Consider the following 18,398-nt stretch of genomic DNA (forward strand, 5'->3'; position numbering starts at 1 on the left):
TCATTAGTTCCGCAGATTACCCACTACATCCCAACTAACAAACTTTACCTCTTTTCTTGAACTTGTCTTATTGAATAAATAAATTGAAACTGAAATGAGATTTATTCTATACCAGCTGACCCGGCGAACTTCGTACCGCCTAACAGTCGGTTCATAATTAATTTTTTAATACTTTAAATTTTTCTCTCCGTAAGAACCATCCCCGTACCTACTTCAAGGAATATTGTGAAAAAATAATTAGCGAAATCGGTTCATCTGTTCTCGAGATTTGCGATCAGCAACACATTTAGCGATTCATTTTTATATATATAGAAGATACATTATACAATTTGAATAATCTTATCGAATCTCAAACACGAATCTCCTAACATACAATTATATCTGTTACTTACAATTAGATATTATAACAATATTATAATTGAACAATTTAACGCAAGGCGCTACGCCTCGTCATAGTGGGTGCCACCGCGTATCATTACGCCTGTCTAGTTAATCATTAGCACATAATAAGCGCCAGCATCAGCATACCACTGCCAATTACAAAGTGAGCATATCGTTATCGGCTGAAATGTTTGAAGCAATAGATATGGATGGTGCCTACTAGTCAAATCAGCAACTTTTTATCAAACGTCAACATCACAGTTTTACGATATCGTAAAACGATTACGAGTTTGACGACGTCAAAATGCTCGCTTAGTATAGGAGCTTGTATGAAATACAATAGATGTGACATCAAAAACATTTGGCGTACTTTTTTAGGGTTCCGTACCTCAAAAGGAAAAACGGAACCCTTATAGGATCACTTTGTTGTCTGTCTGTCTGTCTGTCCGTCTGTCTGTCAAGAAACCTACAGGGTACTTCCCGTTGACCTAGAATCATGAAATTTGGCAGATCACAGTTTTACGATATCGTAAAACGATTAGGTACGAGTTTGACGACGTCAAAATGCTCGCTTAGTAAGGAGCTTGTATGAAATACAATAGATGTGACGTCAAAAACATTTAGCGTACTTTTTTAGGGTTCCGTACCTCAAAAGGAAAAACGGAACCCTTATAGGATCACTTTGTTGTCTGTCTGTCTGTCTGTCTGCCCGTCTGTCTGTCAAGAAACCTACAGGGTACTACCCGTAGACCTAGAATCATGAAATTTGGCAGGTAGGTAGATCTTATAGCTGACATTTGGGGAAAAATCTAAAAACCGTGAATTTAGGGTTAGATCATACAAAAAAAATTAAATTGTGGTCATGAACTAATAATTAGTATTTTCTACTTTCGAAGTGAGTGACTATATCAAGTACATTCTGAAACAGATTTTTATTTATTTTTATGCATCATAGTTTTTGAATTATCGTGCAAAATGTCGAAAAAATAGGACTGTAGTACGGAACCCTCATTGCGCGAGCCTGACTCGCACTTGGCCGGTTTTTAATTAAATCGATAATAATTTAATGGTTAATGGACGTTGATTTTACGAATCAGTAGACATTCTATTCAAGACTGATATGCGTTGTCGCCAGTGGCGTGCACAGGATTTCAAGGCAGGGTATGCATTTAGGTATGAACTTATTTTCCGGCAGGTTTTAATGAAAAATAAGCATTGATTTATTACAAAGAGGGTAAGCAGTGCGTTTATGCCTCTATCAGCTGCACGCCACTGGTTGTCGCAAACTTCGTTCACATAATTTATAGCTTATAGCACTCGGGGATATTGTAGGCTGTAGCTATCAGTGAAAGAATTTCCAGAATCAAATCATTAGTTCTGGAGATTACCCCCTACATCCGAACTTACAAACTCTGCCTTTTTATAATCTATATATATAAAATTCAAAGTCCTGACTGACTGACTGACTGACATAGATATCAACGCACAGCCTAAACCGCTGGTCCTAAAGACATGAAATTTGGAGGGTATATTCCTTGTAAAGAGTAGGTATCCACTAAGAAAGGATTTTTCGAAATTCCACCCCTAAGTGGGTTAAATGAGGGATGGAAGTTTGTATGAAAGTCGGTCATTTTTCAAGTTATTTGCATGAAAATTGGTATTTGGGTTTTCGGTTACAAATGAAGAAATACGTGTTTCAGGATTATTGGAAAATTCGCCCATAAGGGTGGTAAAATAGGGGCTGAAAGTTTGTATGGGAAAGTTTTAATTATTGATATTATAATTAACTTGAAATTTGGAAAGTAGGTTTTTTCTTGAGGTTAGGTGTCAGCTAAGAAACGAGTATGAGAAAATCCCCCCTAAAGGGGTGAAATGGGGGTTGGAAGGTTATATGTGTTATTCGGTGCTGTTCAGAGTGCGCGTCCTGATGTTATAATGTTTGTTTCTGAAAATAAATGCCATTTGTTTCCTGTAGGCCACGCGGGCGAAGTCGCGGGCAGAAGCTAGTATTATTATAATGTGGATAGACGCAGTATAGGTACCTAGTAGGCATGGTGACTAGTGTAGAGAATTCACAATTTTAAAATCTCTACATAGTATAAAGTCGCTTCCCGCTCTCTGTCTGTGTGTATGAACGCGTAGATATTTTAAACTACGCAACGGATTTTAATTTTCACCAATAGATAGAGTGATTCAAGAGGAAGGTTTATAGGTATAGTTTTATATTGGTTTGTGTTAATTTGTTGAAATATGACGATATTTTAACAGAATGTCGGAAGAAATCAAGCTTTCATCGAAAATTAACAAATATCATAAGAAAAACGTAGGATAACCTCAAAAACTACTCAACTGATTTTAAAAATTCTTTCACCTATAGAAAGCTAAATTATTAGCAAGTAGCCATGAGCTGCATATTATTCTCAAAAAATTAGAGATCCCTACAGAAATTGGAATAATGTGAATTAGGTCGGCAAATATCCTCTCATTTGAGAGTTTCCGAGGCGATCTACATTGCAACCATGCGAAGCCGGGCGGGTCGCTAGTAATTATATAAATACCTACCTGCTATAGGTAAAAGTAAACAAGATTTATTGGATAACTTAATAACTTAAGCTTGACCAATGGTTTAATTGTACCTTTGTTTCGCTAACACATTGTTATAACCAAATAATAGGAATAGAGGTCGAATGAGATGATTTATAAAATATTCTTTATGGATACAATGAAAACAATATTCTTTGAAATCCGTTACAAGTTTGCAAGGAACTTCCACAGGAAAATATCTTTAATTTGTAACGCTATAAGTGTGAATTTCGCGTAAAATAGAAATCAAAATTTTAGACTCAGTCGTGATCAATATGATCATGTAAAACGCTTTCATCTGATAAACGATTCTATTACCCTCCGGTGAGCATGAATAATCCATGCTTTTGGATCGATTTTGAACCACTTTTAAGGTGAAATCGATATCTGCATGATACGATAAAATGATAATACTCAGAAATATCATTGTTTACGTGATCTGATTTCAATTTTAGTCTGTCCTTTTATCAAATTATAATAGTGTGTCTGTACATGATTATTTATTGTTAACGCACATCACAAAAAACCTCTAGGTAAACCAAAATTAAAACTGGACTTGCGCTGTAAAAAAGTTACCCATAAGGCTACTACAACAGATTTCTTAAACTTAAAACTACCATTGAAAACAACCTAAGAAGTTTTCTTTCTAAACATTTTAGGAACACATTTTAGTGCATGCTTGAGACGGCCGAGCTCTATCAAAAGTACACTTCCAGGTGTCTGCGTGAAAACTTGTGGAAAGCGAGAAAATAAGCACTTAGTCGTGTCTTAGGCGTGGTTTTACAACTGCTTTTTTCCGAAACAAAAATAAAGTACTTTACGCTAAGAATAAAAAGGCGTCTATGGACCTTTATTAGGTAGGTACCTAATAGTCTAAGTACCTAACCTACATTTTTAATTAATTCATCTTCATCTCTAAATAGATACCTATAACTATTACAATAAAGTCGCAATCCACGTTTGACTACTCCTATCCATGTAATTAATACCTACTGTTTGTTTCAAAGTCAAAGTCAAAGTCAAATGATTTATTCAAAAATAGGTATAAATTACTCTTATTGATGGTCTGGTATGGTGTTAGATTTGTAAGACATAGTGGTGATAATTATAACGCAAACTTAAAACTAAAGCTACGAAATAAATTAATTACGAAAAAATTAATTAATTAAATTACATTAATTTTCTAAAATCCAGTTAAACAGGCAGCTAAAGTTACCTCGCGGTTATAGTTTTACTTTAACCGTCAATAAAATCAAAATGGGTTCCACAAGTCTGGTTTCTTTATTTATTAATTTTCTTTTTGTTTTTTCATGTACCGAAATTGTAGTAACATAGTAGGTAGGTAGTAATAAATTAAGTTACATTGGAAATGCTTATCTCTATCTTATCTTATCAGAATTACTTATCCAAGCTTATTTCCAACACTATCAAACGAAAAATATTTAAATTGAACTTCAAAGTTACCATAGTTTTTAATATTACCCAGTATTTAATATTATTTCATGTAGGCAGCTATTTAGGCAAAGATTTCTGCAGTGCGTGATTTAGCTAGTTTTTTTTCAACCAAGTAAATGTTAGTGAATAAGCAATTTATCTTAATGACCAACATTTATCTAGCAGTCATTATTCTAACAATGGTCTCCGGTAAATGATCGTGACTAAGTAAAGATGGAAATTAATTTCATCCTGTTATTAAGATGCTTTGGAGGACATGTTATGGATATAAATACCTATTTTTAATATGTTACAATAAAAATAAAAATAAAAATAGAAAATTTATTTTATATTTTGGTTTTGAATTGGTGGTGGAATACAACGTGCGGTAGCAAAATATATAATTAATGTGTGAAATTACACTCATTCGTTTTTTTACATTCATTTTATATGTTTCATTTTACAGTCAATTGTAAAACGAAAAGTGACTATTTAAAAAAAAGGCATTAGCGGTTTGATGGTCAAAATAGAGACCTAATTTTACCATGAAACACAGAAGAGTTAATTATCTAGGGCATGTTCTCAGACATTACCTTCTCCTTCAGACCATCATGATTATCATCATGATGTACAACATTGAGGGAAAGAGAAGCGTCGGTAGAGGAAGGAAGTCGCGGCTCAGGAACATCCGAGAACTGACTGGGAGATATTCAACGTAGCACAACTTTTCCGTTTTCGTTTCCGTTTTAATTAAATGTTATGAGGTACTTACAAAATACTTCGGTCACAACAACAACAATCAAAAAGCCATTACAGTCATCGATTCGCAACAAAATCACAAAGTTCATTCCAGTTAACTGTAAAGCTGGAGACTGACTTGTAACATTTTAGTGTAATGTATGCAGGTCGCGTGGCGAGTCATCGCGACCAGCATTGACTTGTAATGTAACACTCGAAGTAAAATCGCAAGCGCAAGCCGTAAAATGGAACACACTTGAGCCAAGAGCTCGAATGATACTCGTACATTACAAACACACGTTACAAGCCAGTATGTGTCGCCTGTATTGTAAGATGATCGAATCGAATGATACATTTACAAACAAACGGTACAAGTCAATCTCTAGCTTTAGGTTCTGTTTACATAACGCGACCTCCAGGTTCACCTCTAAACAATTCGCAATTAGCGCCAAAGGTCAGGGCGTCTAATGAGATCTTATGAGGCGAATCAATTTCTCTACCCGCGGCCTTCACGCCTCGCTTTCATCTTATTGCTGCTTTGACATAAACAGACATATTTTATTAACAAAACTCTGTGTCTGGTGGGAGGCTTCGGCCGTGGCTAGTAGATACACACTACCGACAAAGCCGTGCCGCTAAGCGATTGAGCGTTCCGGTACGATGACGTATGGAATCCAAAGGGCTTAATAAAACTGCCATGCCCCTTCCAGGTTAGCCCGCTTCCATCTTAGGCAGCATCATCACTTATCACCATGTGAGATTGCAGTCAAAGGAGGTAACGTGTATCTGTATTTAAAAAAGTGCGGCGCCGCATGAACCTCCACCAGGTGGGCGGATGCAATCAAACGAGTCGCAGGAGCCGCCGGATTTCGGCGGCGCAAGACCGTGGCGTGTGGAAGTCCCTATAAGAGACCATGCCCAGCTGTCACGTCTATCTTTTGATGATGATGATGATTATTTATTATAAGTATTATTATTGTATATAAGTTGATTTGGGTATTTATTATAAGATATTTATGTAGTTATTAGATTCTAGTACCGTAGACCTATTCCACTTCTTGATACGCCTTACTCACAATCTTGAATGGAAGCTGGAAGAAATCTCTGTTTAGAGATAAGCAGTTCCATGGAACTTAATTTATTATTACTTTGTAACTACAATTTTGGTACATGAAAAATAAAAATAAAATAAAATAAATAAATAAATAGATTTTCATACAACTCAAAACATTCTGTTACGATTAATCCAATTCACACCTGTATCGTTCTTGCAGATCTATGCTATTTTACACTAAGTACATTACAGCCCTTGACTGTAATCTCACCTGGTGGTAAGTGATGATGCAGTATTAGATGGAAGCGGGCTAACTTGGAAAGGGTATAGCAGATTTATTTAACCCATACCTCTTATCGATATCTACACGTCATCGCACCGGAGCTCTAAATCGCTTGGCGGCCCAGCTTTGCCGGTAGGTACTTAACTATTCCAACTTCTAGCCATCAATGTTGTTTCTTCGATTAAATCAATTTCTCTACCCGCGGCGGGTCTCATGGCCGACACCCATTGTAGTTAAAACAAATAACGATTAGAAGAATGAAGTGTGCCCCCCGGGCTAAGTTATAGTGTGTGAATGGGACTTTATGGTGTTATGTTGGTCTTATGTAATATGAAAATCGGTTAAACTCGAATACTATTGTATATTGTATTGTAGAAGACGGGTACATACCACGATTAATTTGGTGATTTTTATCTGCCAATATTTACGTATATTTATTATGCACTAGCTGATGCCCGCGACTTCATTCGCGTGGAATTAGGTTTTTTAAAAAACCCCGGGGAACTCTTTGATTTTCTAGGATAAAAAGTACCCAATGTCACTCTCCAAAACTTTATCTATATCCATGTAACAAAATCACGTCAATCCGTTGCACCGTTGCAACGTGATTGAAGGCAAACCAACAAACCAACACACTTTCGGATTTATAATAAGGGTATGATTTACCAGTTTTCTACAATACAATATTGTGATTAACCACTAAATAAGCTTAAAATCACTATTGTATAGCTTTTCACTCTCTGAAGGATAAGAACCACTGACACAACCCAAACCATCAGCAAGTTAAAGTGCTGGTACGTACGGTAAAGCAAGGCAGGCAAGGCCTGCCTAAGGCAATGTGCAGGCTATGCTTGCCTTAGGTAGTAGCGATGACCGGTAGAGCCGGAAAGTGCTAGAAAGAACAAATAAATAAGCAACAATAAGTGTGGGGCCGCCTTCCGGCAAAATGGGCCGACGATATGAGAGGACCGGGTATGGTGGCGCTCTTTGGAAAAGCATAGGACCAGCAGTGGACGTTCTCAGGCTGAAATGATGATGATTTCTAATACACTTCTTCATCTCATTTCCTGCAAGATTAAGGCCGCTTAGAGACTTTCAAAGTCCATGCTAAATGAATCAATTTCTATATGTACGTGTTTATTCTCTTTCATAATTAGGGCAGTAAGCTAAAAATATAATAGTCAGTCTAAACCTTGTAAGAACTGCACAACTCAAGTTTATTGAGTCTTTATCAACCATAAGCCACTATAAATCCAGTACAGCTTTTGCCTGAAGCAAACCATATTATGAAACAGCAAAAACAACACTTATTAACTTTTTACTAAAGAATCTTTTAATATTAGGATGTCCACAGTTACTTTTACTTTTAGCTACCGATATAGAATCGTAATGTGCTAGCACGGGTGTGCCCCACTTTGACCATTAATCGAATGAGGAATATCAAGTTTTACCTTCATTAATGCTACTAAACTAGACACAGAGGTAATTAGGTGATCAGTTATCTAAAATATATAAAAGGAAAAGGTGACTGACCTGACTGACTGACTGATCTATCAACGCACAGCTCAAACTACGGACGGTCGAGCTGAAAATTGGCATGCAGCTAGCTATTATGACGTAGGCATCCGCTAAGAAAGGATTTTGGAAAATTCAACCCCTAAGGGGGTGAAATAGGGGTTCGAAATTTGTGTAGTCCACGCGGACGAAGTCGCGGGCATAGCTAGTAACTTATAGTTGTCACCAGATTAACTTGAGATTTAAGACTAGGTTAGGTACAGAAAGTTTTCTTTGAAATACTTTTACGATTTAGAAACTGTAATAAGTGGATAATTCTGTTGTAGCCATCGCTAAACTAAGTCAAGTCTAAATCTAGTGAATGAAAGAAAGAAAAACGTTTATTTTGTAAATTGTGCCACACATCACACGTAAGAGTTGTTATGTCGGCGCTTCCATGCCTTATCCATTGAGAGCCCTATATATTTAGACCTGTCAATTTAGTCAATTTAGAAGGTGTGTTATTCTTACACAATTGGGGGGCTGATTTGACCACAGCTTATATATGACGTAGGCATCCGCTAAGAAAGGATTTTTGAAAGTTCAACCCTAACTCGGATGACGGAAGTGCAATGCGTAATCGTCTGTTAGGGGGTGCATTAGGGGTTTGAAATTTGCGAAGTCACGCGGACGAAGTCGCGAGCATAAGCAAGTTATAACTAAATCGGTTGGTTAAAGTCAAAATTTAATTTTAAAATGTGGTAACTAGTATGTTCAGTTTTTGAAAGTCAAATAAGTAAGGTAGATAATCACCATCATCATCAATCCATCGCCGTCCCACTACTGAGTATGGGTTTTCCTCTCAGACTGAGAAGAGTTTAGACCATAGTCCACCACGCAGGGACAAGTGAGAATTGGAACAATTCACACGCCTTTGAAAAATGTTATGGAGAACTCTCAGGCGTGCAGGTCTCCTCACGATGTTTTGACTATTGTTAGGAAAAATAATAATAAAATAATCATTCGAGTCACCTCAATTATGACATCTCATAAATATTATGGTAACCAATCGTGCATGCTCAAAGTTCACGATTCGACAACTTTATGTCATAGGAAAGTAACTAACAAAGACATTTAAACAATGCTATACATTGCCCAACATGACGGTTCGGACTCTTAGGATGAACAGTCCTTGAATCTTGATAACCTTTGCAGACAATTCCGAAATTATCCACGCCAATTTGAATGCGATCAGTCGCTATCTTCTCAGATCGCGGCGTGACGCTTCGTGAAATCACGAGGAACTTCGTGATGCAGCTTCGTGAGACAAACATGGACTACAAGAAAACGTAAGAACATAAAAAAAGTTATAAAACGGACCGCCTTTGAATGAGACAGATTTGGAGTAGCCAATCTTTTAAAATAGTTGGGTTATCGCTTTTTTACGTGATATCGAACCGAATGCTTTAATTTGGTTCTTGTAAGGGTTTTGCCTCTAGGAACATTGACTAGATACGGCAAAGTGTATGTATCACTAGATACGGTCTCAGCCTCCCATTTGCCTTGAAATGTGAAAATTAAAAGAAAAAACTGTTTGAAACATGTAATTATAATAGGTCTATGGTTTGAAGGAAGGGCACTCAGCGACCAGAGATAAATTTACGCCGGCTCCACACGTTGGCCCCAAACGCTGATTCCAACACTGTTCACCCAACGTGTGGATCGGGAAATCATCAGTGCCCTTATAATGAATGCGAAAGTGTGTTCGTTTGTTAGTTTTGTTGGTTATTGGTTTGCTGGTGTGTTCGTTTGTTGGTTTGTCCTTCAATCACGTCGCAACGGAGCAACGGATCGACGTGATTTTTTGAAGGTTTAAGACCTGGAGAGTGACTTAGGCTACTTTTTATCCCGGAAAATCAAAGTTTCCACGGGATTTTTAAAAACCCTAAATCCACGCGTACGAAGTCGCGGGCATCAGCTAGTCATGTCTAAAGCTTGCTTTTTATAAACTAGTTTGTTAGGGCTCCGTCCATCTTTTCCTTTATTCTATGGTACTGAAGATACCTTACAGATGGCCGGCGACAGATCTTTGACCTCAGGTCGCAGAACAACAATGCATTACTTTCGTTTCTTCTATCAACAAGGTCAACGATCTACACCAGTTGTGCCAAGATTGCCCGAAAATGCAGCAAAAGAATATTAGACCAAGAGGCTGATAGACCAAAATGCGCTCAATGAACCAAAGCTTAATTTTAAAAGCATGCTTTGCAATTGTTGCATTGTAAGGTCTACATCTCCTGAGAATGCTCCAGTGTCGGGGCGAAACGTGCATCGAGTGTGTTTGGGATTGTGTGGTGCTGCGTGGTGGTGGTGCGTATTGCTTGCCTGGTGGCCGCTTCTTCCTGCATGTTTATCAGTGGGAGGGCGGGCGGTGCATTTCGGCATGCTGCATGTTGCACCATACAGATTTATCTGTTTCAGCGGATTATAGCAAATTAAGCTTTTGGTTCATGTATATCATGGACTTCCGCAAAGTAACGCCTGCGTTTATACAACAAAATGCGCTCTACATCAATCTAAATTTATAAAAGGAAAGGTTGACTGACTGACTGGACTGATCTATCAACGCATAGCTCAAACTATTGGGTGGATCGGGCTGAAATTTGGCATATAAGACCTACATTCCTGCCAAATTTCATGATTCTAGGTCAACGGGAAGTACCCTAAGGTTTCTTGACAGACAGCAAGATAGTTCCGTTTTCCTTTTAAGGTACGGAACCCTAAAAAAAAGATGATCTTTACCAGTAAAGCTTCAAAATTTCAAAAGCTTCCGATTAAATAAAACCTATATAAAGTAATGAAATGAAAAACAGTAATATACTATTATTGGAAACCAAATATAAATAGATAAAGTAGCGAATATACATTCTTCTCTACACTATAATGAATAAGAATAAGCCAAAATCATCGGACTATGAAATCAGATTCTTCCATTCCATACACACTATTATTTATGCATTCCCTAATGAAAGGAGATTTACAGTTCCTTTGTGATAAGTTATTGATCGTTTCTTTTACTTATTTTCAAGTTTATGAGTTTCAATACAAATTTAAAATTGTCTATCTGTCTATTTGTTACCTATGAGTTCGCACATCGTTCATTAGATTGAGCTGAACTTCTTACAGTTGTTGTCAGCAGTTTGTGTCAATGAGTGAGTCATGGTACCTAATCCGGCAATCAGAGTCTCAGGCCTTGAGGTATGTTATTACTAGACGATGCCCGCGACTTGTCGTCGCGGGGATTTAGGTTTTTTAAAATCCCGTGGGAACTCTTCAATTTTCCGGGATAAAAGTAGCTTATGTCCTTCCCCGGATATAAGCTAACTCTGTACCAAATTTCATCCAAATCGGTTGAACGGTTGGGCCGTGAAAAGCTAGCAGACAGACAGACAGACAGACAGACTGACAGACACACTTTCGCATGGTATAATATTAGTATGTATAACTGACTGATAGGCACTATATCGCATCTATGCCATATGTCTATACCATGCCAGATATCATAGAATGTGCCAAAAAAGGCTGAAGTGTTTCTAAAAATACAAAATTTGCCTTTTATATGATCCATATTGTGTAGGTATTTACTTATATAAGTAGCTTTAAAAAGTTTTGCTCAATGAGCGTGACTACATAGTAGAAAGTTAATTTTCTAATCAAGAAATCAAAATCTCCATTTGTTTCCTGTGTTGGGTACTCCCACATGCAGTTGATAGGTAAGTACGTACCAACTCTTTCCGCGTGTCAAGTTAAATATTGCATTATCTACTGCTTCACATGATTGAGGTTTTTACTTAACAGTAGCCAATATTTGCTTGTCTTGTAAATTACTTATCCGTTCGCGTATCGTTCATCGGTTGAGCTGAAACTTTATACAGTTGTAGTTGGCACTTGAGAAGAGGTTTTTGACATACAATTACCTACTATATATAGGTGATGCTTCAGTTTCTCTTGGCACGCAGCTCTAACTTTTCGAAGTTACTTATGTGCTGAGTTTGTTCTGGGCTCTTCTTAGACCAGGGGCGCGTTTGGAATCCTCGCAGCTTTAGTTTGAAGTTTATGTAATTAATTATCACCACTATATCATCCTACAAATCCAACAACTGACTATCAAAAAGAGTACAATAATACCTACTGATTTGACTATGACTTTGCGTTAAATATCATTTACTTTAACGTGAAGGAAAACATCTTGAGGACAACCTGCATCCCTGGGAGTTTTTTTCTTTCTTTCTTCGAGTCAACCCTTCTCCATTGTCATAGCAAACCCGTGTTTTAGAGACCCGGCGATGGGTTGATAATGTGAGTTCTAGATAGCGAAATTATAGTATGTCTCAGACCTAAAGAAACGAATAGAGCTATCCAAACTCAAAATGCAACTAATTGTGACGATGGCGATAAATGATAGATGGTGAGAAAATAAAATAATAAAAAGGTGAACGTGTGAACTTAACGAATGGGAAGTAAACATGAAAGAATTTGATCTTTATCGTCATATCTTATTTTCATTTCGTTTATTAGGTTCACCATCAACTTCACACTATTATACTAGTGAAAGTATAATAAGAGGAAGAAGAAATAAGTAACTAAAATCAAGACAGTGCAGATACAGTTCATAAATTATAAACCTGAAATGTATGAGTGTTCTGGAACAACAATATAATAAATATATTACAATGCTGTAAGACCAGATAAATAGATATGATTATCTAAATATATAAAAGACTGACTGACTGACTGATCTATAAACGTACAGCTCAAACTACTGGCATGCAGATAGCTATCATGACGTAGAATCCGCTAAGGAAGGTTTTTGAAAATTCAATCTCTAAAAGTGTAAAACAGGGGTTTGAAATTCGTCTAGTCCACGCGATCGAAGTCGCGAGCATAAGCTAGTTATTATTTTTAGACGCAAAATGGATGTAAAATTAGTATTATTTGGCAAGACATGGCACAAAGCAAACAAAAATATTATAGTACTAGCTGATGCCCGCGACTTCGTCCGCGACGCGCGACGCGCGCGAGATAATGACGGCAATTTAAATTAATGCTAATATATTCAGAACCAAAGGTCATTAAAAAAAACAAAACACAGTTGAGAGTTCACTCCACTTATTTTATCAACCGTTGAGCTGAGATAGTGTTAAAGAGCTTAATTAAACATAAACAATGCAAGCGGAATCCAGGAGCGTCTTGCGCGTATGTGAATATGGCACCAGTCATTATGATTTAGGGCTGCCATATGTACGATTTAAATCGGAATTAAATACGATTTTTGGATTGTAAAATTATACGTGCGTACGACCTAAGTTAAAGCCAAATAATTTATTCAAAATAGGTAACATTGTACACAAATTTTTGATTATCAATAAGTCGGATTTGTAAGATAATAATATAATGATGATCATTAATTACGTACACTTAAAAATAAAGCTACTATGGTACCTAAGCATCGAAAGCGTACAGGAAAGGTACGATTATATGACTATTAATCATTTACCACAAAAATTTCAGAATATTTTAAGCTAAATCTGATAAAAAAATTAAAAACTGCAGGTTTTTATAACACCGAGCGCTGATTGCGAAATGTTATCCGATGAATTAACGAATAGCCACTTATTGGCAAAGCAATTTATTCAAATCTACAGCGGAATCTGTACTAATCTGATGTTTTAAGCCACAGACGGCCACAGATGAGATGATTCGACTTGAGAACAAAAAGGAAAATACTGCAGACAAAAAAAGAAAATATCTTTAGCTTTTAATTATTTTCCTTTTTATAAATATTAAAGTCTTAATTATTACTAATGCTAATAATAATAATATTAGTTCTTTTTTATTTGACACGATAATTTGCGTATAAGTGACTGACTGACTGACTGACTGATCTACAACGTACAGCTCAAACTACAGGACGGATCGGGAGGTGTGCAGATAGCTATTATGACGTAGGCATCCGCTAAGAAAAGATTTTTGAAAATTCAACCCCTACGGAGGTGAAATAGGGGTTTAAAATTTGTGTAGTCCACGCAGACGAAGTCGCGAGCATAAGCTAGTTAATAAAATAAAATAAAAATAAATATGAAGATTTTAATAGTGTACGACTTTTCTTTTAATTTTTCCCTGGGCGGGCAACTTTTTTAGTGCTGGTATCATACACCAGCCCTGAAAGAGTCGTACGTGCGTGTTGCATTTTTCACCTGGCAGCCCTGTTATGATTTAGGATTAGAAACTATCACAGCATTCTGGGAATTGGAGCGAGATGGTCGATTCTATTGTTGCCGCTTGTATTCGTTATAATTTCTTTTAACCTAATAGAAACGTCTTCCTATTTTTTGCCACTCTGTTTTTACTTTCTATATAACAGCCGCGCGTTATTGGGTCTTCTTTTTTGTTTTTTGTGATTATTATACTCGTTTGCTAGTCATCAGTATCTCAACCTATCGCCCGGCTCGCTATTGAGTATGGGTCTCCCCACAGAAGGAGAAGGGTTGAACCCATCCACCAGGTTGAGCAAGCGTGGATTGGTGTTTAAGAGCGTCAGAGATTCGAAATTGGTTGGTAACTAGAATTTAGATGGATGACTAAAATATTTTGTAAAATAAGATGAACTATATAGATAACTATATAGATTTATTACTATTTGCATTACAATGATGGTACACTATTGTATTTAGGACTATAAGTTCAAAATATTGTAAGTAACAACGAATTTTATTTAGGTATGAAGGTATGATACATAAAATTATTATAAGTAACAGTCAAGGTAAAAAGTAAAGTTACATAAAATAGATGCACATTTTTTTGGAAAAAACTTAACTGCAGACGTACTAGATTTCGAATGTCATTATTGTTTACCAACTTCGTTTAAAAATAAGTAACATACAAGTGCTACTTAATAAAATTCCGCTTTTAGACATTTTTACTCATCAGGTTAATGACTGTGAGAAACTTTTGAAATCTGTTAAACGAGAAATTGTAGAGGTGTTCGCGTAGGCGAAGATATATGTGGGCTCCGATGTTTACAAGATCTTTCCCCATACAGATTCTAGGTAAAGACATAAGTGGCGTTTTAAGAAATTTCGTGCCGATTTCAATCTAGCTATGGCAAAGGAACGTGGGTTTTGTTTAACGTTTTCTAATTTTGGCAAAACATCACATATTGCGTTTTTTTTATTCAGATTTAACCTCAATCTGGTAACATAAATCCAAATTGTACCTTTCTCTTTAAAATGATATTATTATGACCGTTTACTAGAATCCGGTTAAAGTTAATTCTATCCGATTACATTTATTCCTAAGGTATGACAAGCTTAGTGTTGGGAAACAAGGCTTAAGTTATTATCGATCAGATGATCGATTTACTTACTAATGTTAAACTACGACCACCGAGAAAATGTAGTAGATCTATTTATATACATAGATGCTTTTTTATTTCAAAATGTGCTTGCGCTTGATGACAATTATTTCTTGTAGAAAGCAATAATTATGGTTTAAGAAATCCATGATTAATCTTCTAAACTACATTAACGAATAAAAATTTAGACGAACATAGAAGAACATAAAGAAAAGAAGTAAAGTATGAGAAAACAAATTGTAAATAAAAACTATATTCAGAAATAAATTCTTCAGATTAGGCAATCATAAACAATAATTTTTAGTTTATTCGGATTAAATTTCTTAGCAGTTAAAGTATTACACACAGTGAAAAATTTACAATATATGAATTTGTCATATCAACCCACACGACATTCTTATAAATTGACGAAATTTGATACGTTATTAATATTACAATATGACTTATCGATACAATAAAGAAAATATTATAGGAAATCACTAGCGTAGGTCAAGTAGGTGCTCGATCATTTTGTCATATCTAAAGAAACGTTTCATATGTTAACCGGATACAACTGCACTTAAAAAGCTATTAAAGCAAATCAAACAAAGCTTACACTCAAATTCAAAATAATAGCAATATGTTTATTTGAGCAGCTTTTACAAGCTCATTTGAACCGTCAAGTACCTATTTAAGAGGCTGTAATGAATGTACACATTCTGAATCTATGTCACGAGAAGAAGTCATAGGAGATCTTAGTAATTCATCATCATCATGATCAACCCATTGCTGGCTCACTACAGAGCACGGTTCTCCTCAGAGTGAGAAGGGTTTTGGCTATAGTCTATCACGTACGGATTGGTAGACTTCACACACCTTTGGACATTATGGAGAACTCTTAGGCATGTAGGTTTCCTCGCGATGTTTTCCTTCACCGTTGAAGCAAGTGGAGATTTAAAAAAAATAAAACGCTTATAACTTCGAATAGTTAGAGGTGCGTGCCCGGGATCGAACCGCTGACCTCCGATTAGAAGGCGGACGTCCTAACCACTAGGCTATCACAGCTTAGTAATTACTGTTTTGAAATAAAATTAGTTTATTCACATCAATCAATACTTTTGATCGCTGCGAGTCTTTGGTCAGACCTGCGCAAGGCTGTGTTATGTGAAGATTCTTGCATTAGACCTATGTCTCGCAGTAGATCTACCAATTTGGTAACTGGTAACAAAACTCTGGTACAATAAGATAATGGTAAAAATACCACATCAAAATCAATTAAAAATACATTTATTAACGGGCAGATTTTTAAAAATCGCTTTATAGAAACCCATTTGAACAAAAAAGTCATAGTGTTAGGTATATTCTGGTGCTGATAGTAATATAATTGACGCGACGAATCGCAAGAATATTAATATAATTATACGTGACATAAAATAAAATAACATTGATCGTTGCAAAAGGAAATGTCCCGGAACACAGCGTGTGAACTCGCTATCTTTACGTATGTAAAACTTGATAATTTTCTATCATATCAATAAATATAATTAAACTCTCTCATGTAACTAACTACCTACCCGACGTGTCAACCGGAAATGAAATCACTTTAAAAGCTAATTAGTAATTACACAAAGACCGTCTCTACCTGGTTGTTTGAGAATTAGGCGGATGAAAGTCAATGCCAAGGTCTAGATTTAATCGTTCTTACTTTTTATCACATAATATCTACTAAGCAATTTCATCCTCACCACCTTATGACCTGGGTCCCTCGTGCTTTTTTGGGTTCCGTACCGAATGGGTAAAACGCGGGGCCCCATTACTAAGACTCCGCTGTCCGTCCGCCTGTCTGTCAGCGGGTTGTATCTCATGAACCGTAATAGGTAGAGAGTCGAAATTTTCACATAGTGTGTATTTCTATTGCCGCTATAACAACAAATAATAAAAAATTCAAAATGGACGCCATGAAAATTTTAGTGGGCATGAGCCCTTAAAATGCTTATATATTAGCTCTGGCCGACACCCAAGTTATAATCTGTAGGTATATAAATAAAAACGAATCGCCGAAATGTACATAATATGTACCTACCCACATAACTGCCGAACGACTGCACCAAATTGCATAATTCTTTTTTGTTTTTGTAATTGTTAGGACAAGAATTGTTAGGACAAGGTTTATGAAATAAGTAATTTTTTTGGAATAGTTCAAGAACAGTTCAGAAGACAGGTCCCACGGAACGCGGACGAAGTCGCGGACAACAGCTAGTAATTGATAAAATCTAGACCGTCTAACAGCATGTTTAAAATTGAAAACAATGAATGGAGTTGTAAGCAGTGGCGTAGCTACCTAGGGGTAATGCGGGGCAGTGCCCCGGGGCCCTAAAGCTCAGGGGGCCCTCGAATCCTTACTAGAAAATCTCGATCGAACTAAAGTTTTGAAAATTTCTCCCATTTTCAAAATAAATATTGACAGGTTGCAACCTGACTTTAATCATGGCAACTCAGTTGAGAGAAATTCGAAAGTTACTAAGGAATTACCCTAAATTATTTCTGTGAATGTATTTGTATATTTAATATTTTTTACTTGATAAAACCTAACCAGTTTAGATAGCAGTGGGGCCCCATTTTTAGATTTGCCCCAGGGCCCTTGGATATCTAGCTATGCCACTGGTTGTAACATAAACCTTGACCCGGATGGTCCATATCTCGTAGAAACTGTGTATCAATTGAGGAGTAACAACATACTTTAAGATATCGGTTTGCGGTTGTAACACAATACAAGGCCACGCTGGGTGATTCTATGCTTACTGAACGGTGCAACGGTATGAGACCTAAGGCTCGACTCATATGGGCTACATTTTAGCGTTTAGACTACTGTGAGTGATTTCCATTATAAATAATATCTGTCCCGGCTGTACTAACGTGTTTAGTCGACGTTAGCCCGACTAGTTTCGAACCCATCTGGGGTCCTTTTTCAACACCCCAAAAACGGGGGGGCAGCGCGTGTCCCTTGAAAAAGGACAGGTTAACGTCGACTAAACACG

At 36.6% G+C, this 18,398-nt stretch overlaps 1 protein-coding gene and 1 long non-coding RNA gene across 2 annotated transcripts in view; one reads left to right on the top strand and one right to left on the bottom strand.

Moving 5' to 3' along the window:
- ko (Stork-head domain-containing protein knockout) overlaps nucleotides 1-18,398 on the bottom strand; it is a 240,075-nt gene that overhangs the window by 57,125 nt on the left and 164,552 nt on the right. The window lies entirely within an intron of this gene.
- The window catches only part of LOC138402369 (uncharacterized), a 352,933-nt gene continuing 341,387 nt past the window's right edge, over nucleotides 6,853-18,398 (top strand). Inside the window, exon 1 of the long non-coding RNA XR_011236772.1 lies at nucleotides 6,853-6,876. This is a non-coding gene — a long non-coding RNA (uncharacterized lncRNA). The remainder of the gene's footprint in view (nucleotides 6,877-18,398) is intronic.

Source organism: Maniola hyperantus, chromosome 5 (assembly GCF_902806685.2).
Source record: "Maniola hyperantus chromosome 5, iAphHyp1.2, whole genome shotgun sequence".
Classification (NCBI taxonomy): Eukaryota; Metazoa; Arthropoda; class Insecta; order Lepidoptera; family Nymphalidae; genus Maniola; species Maniola hyperantus.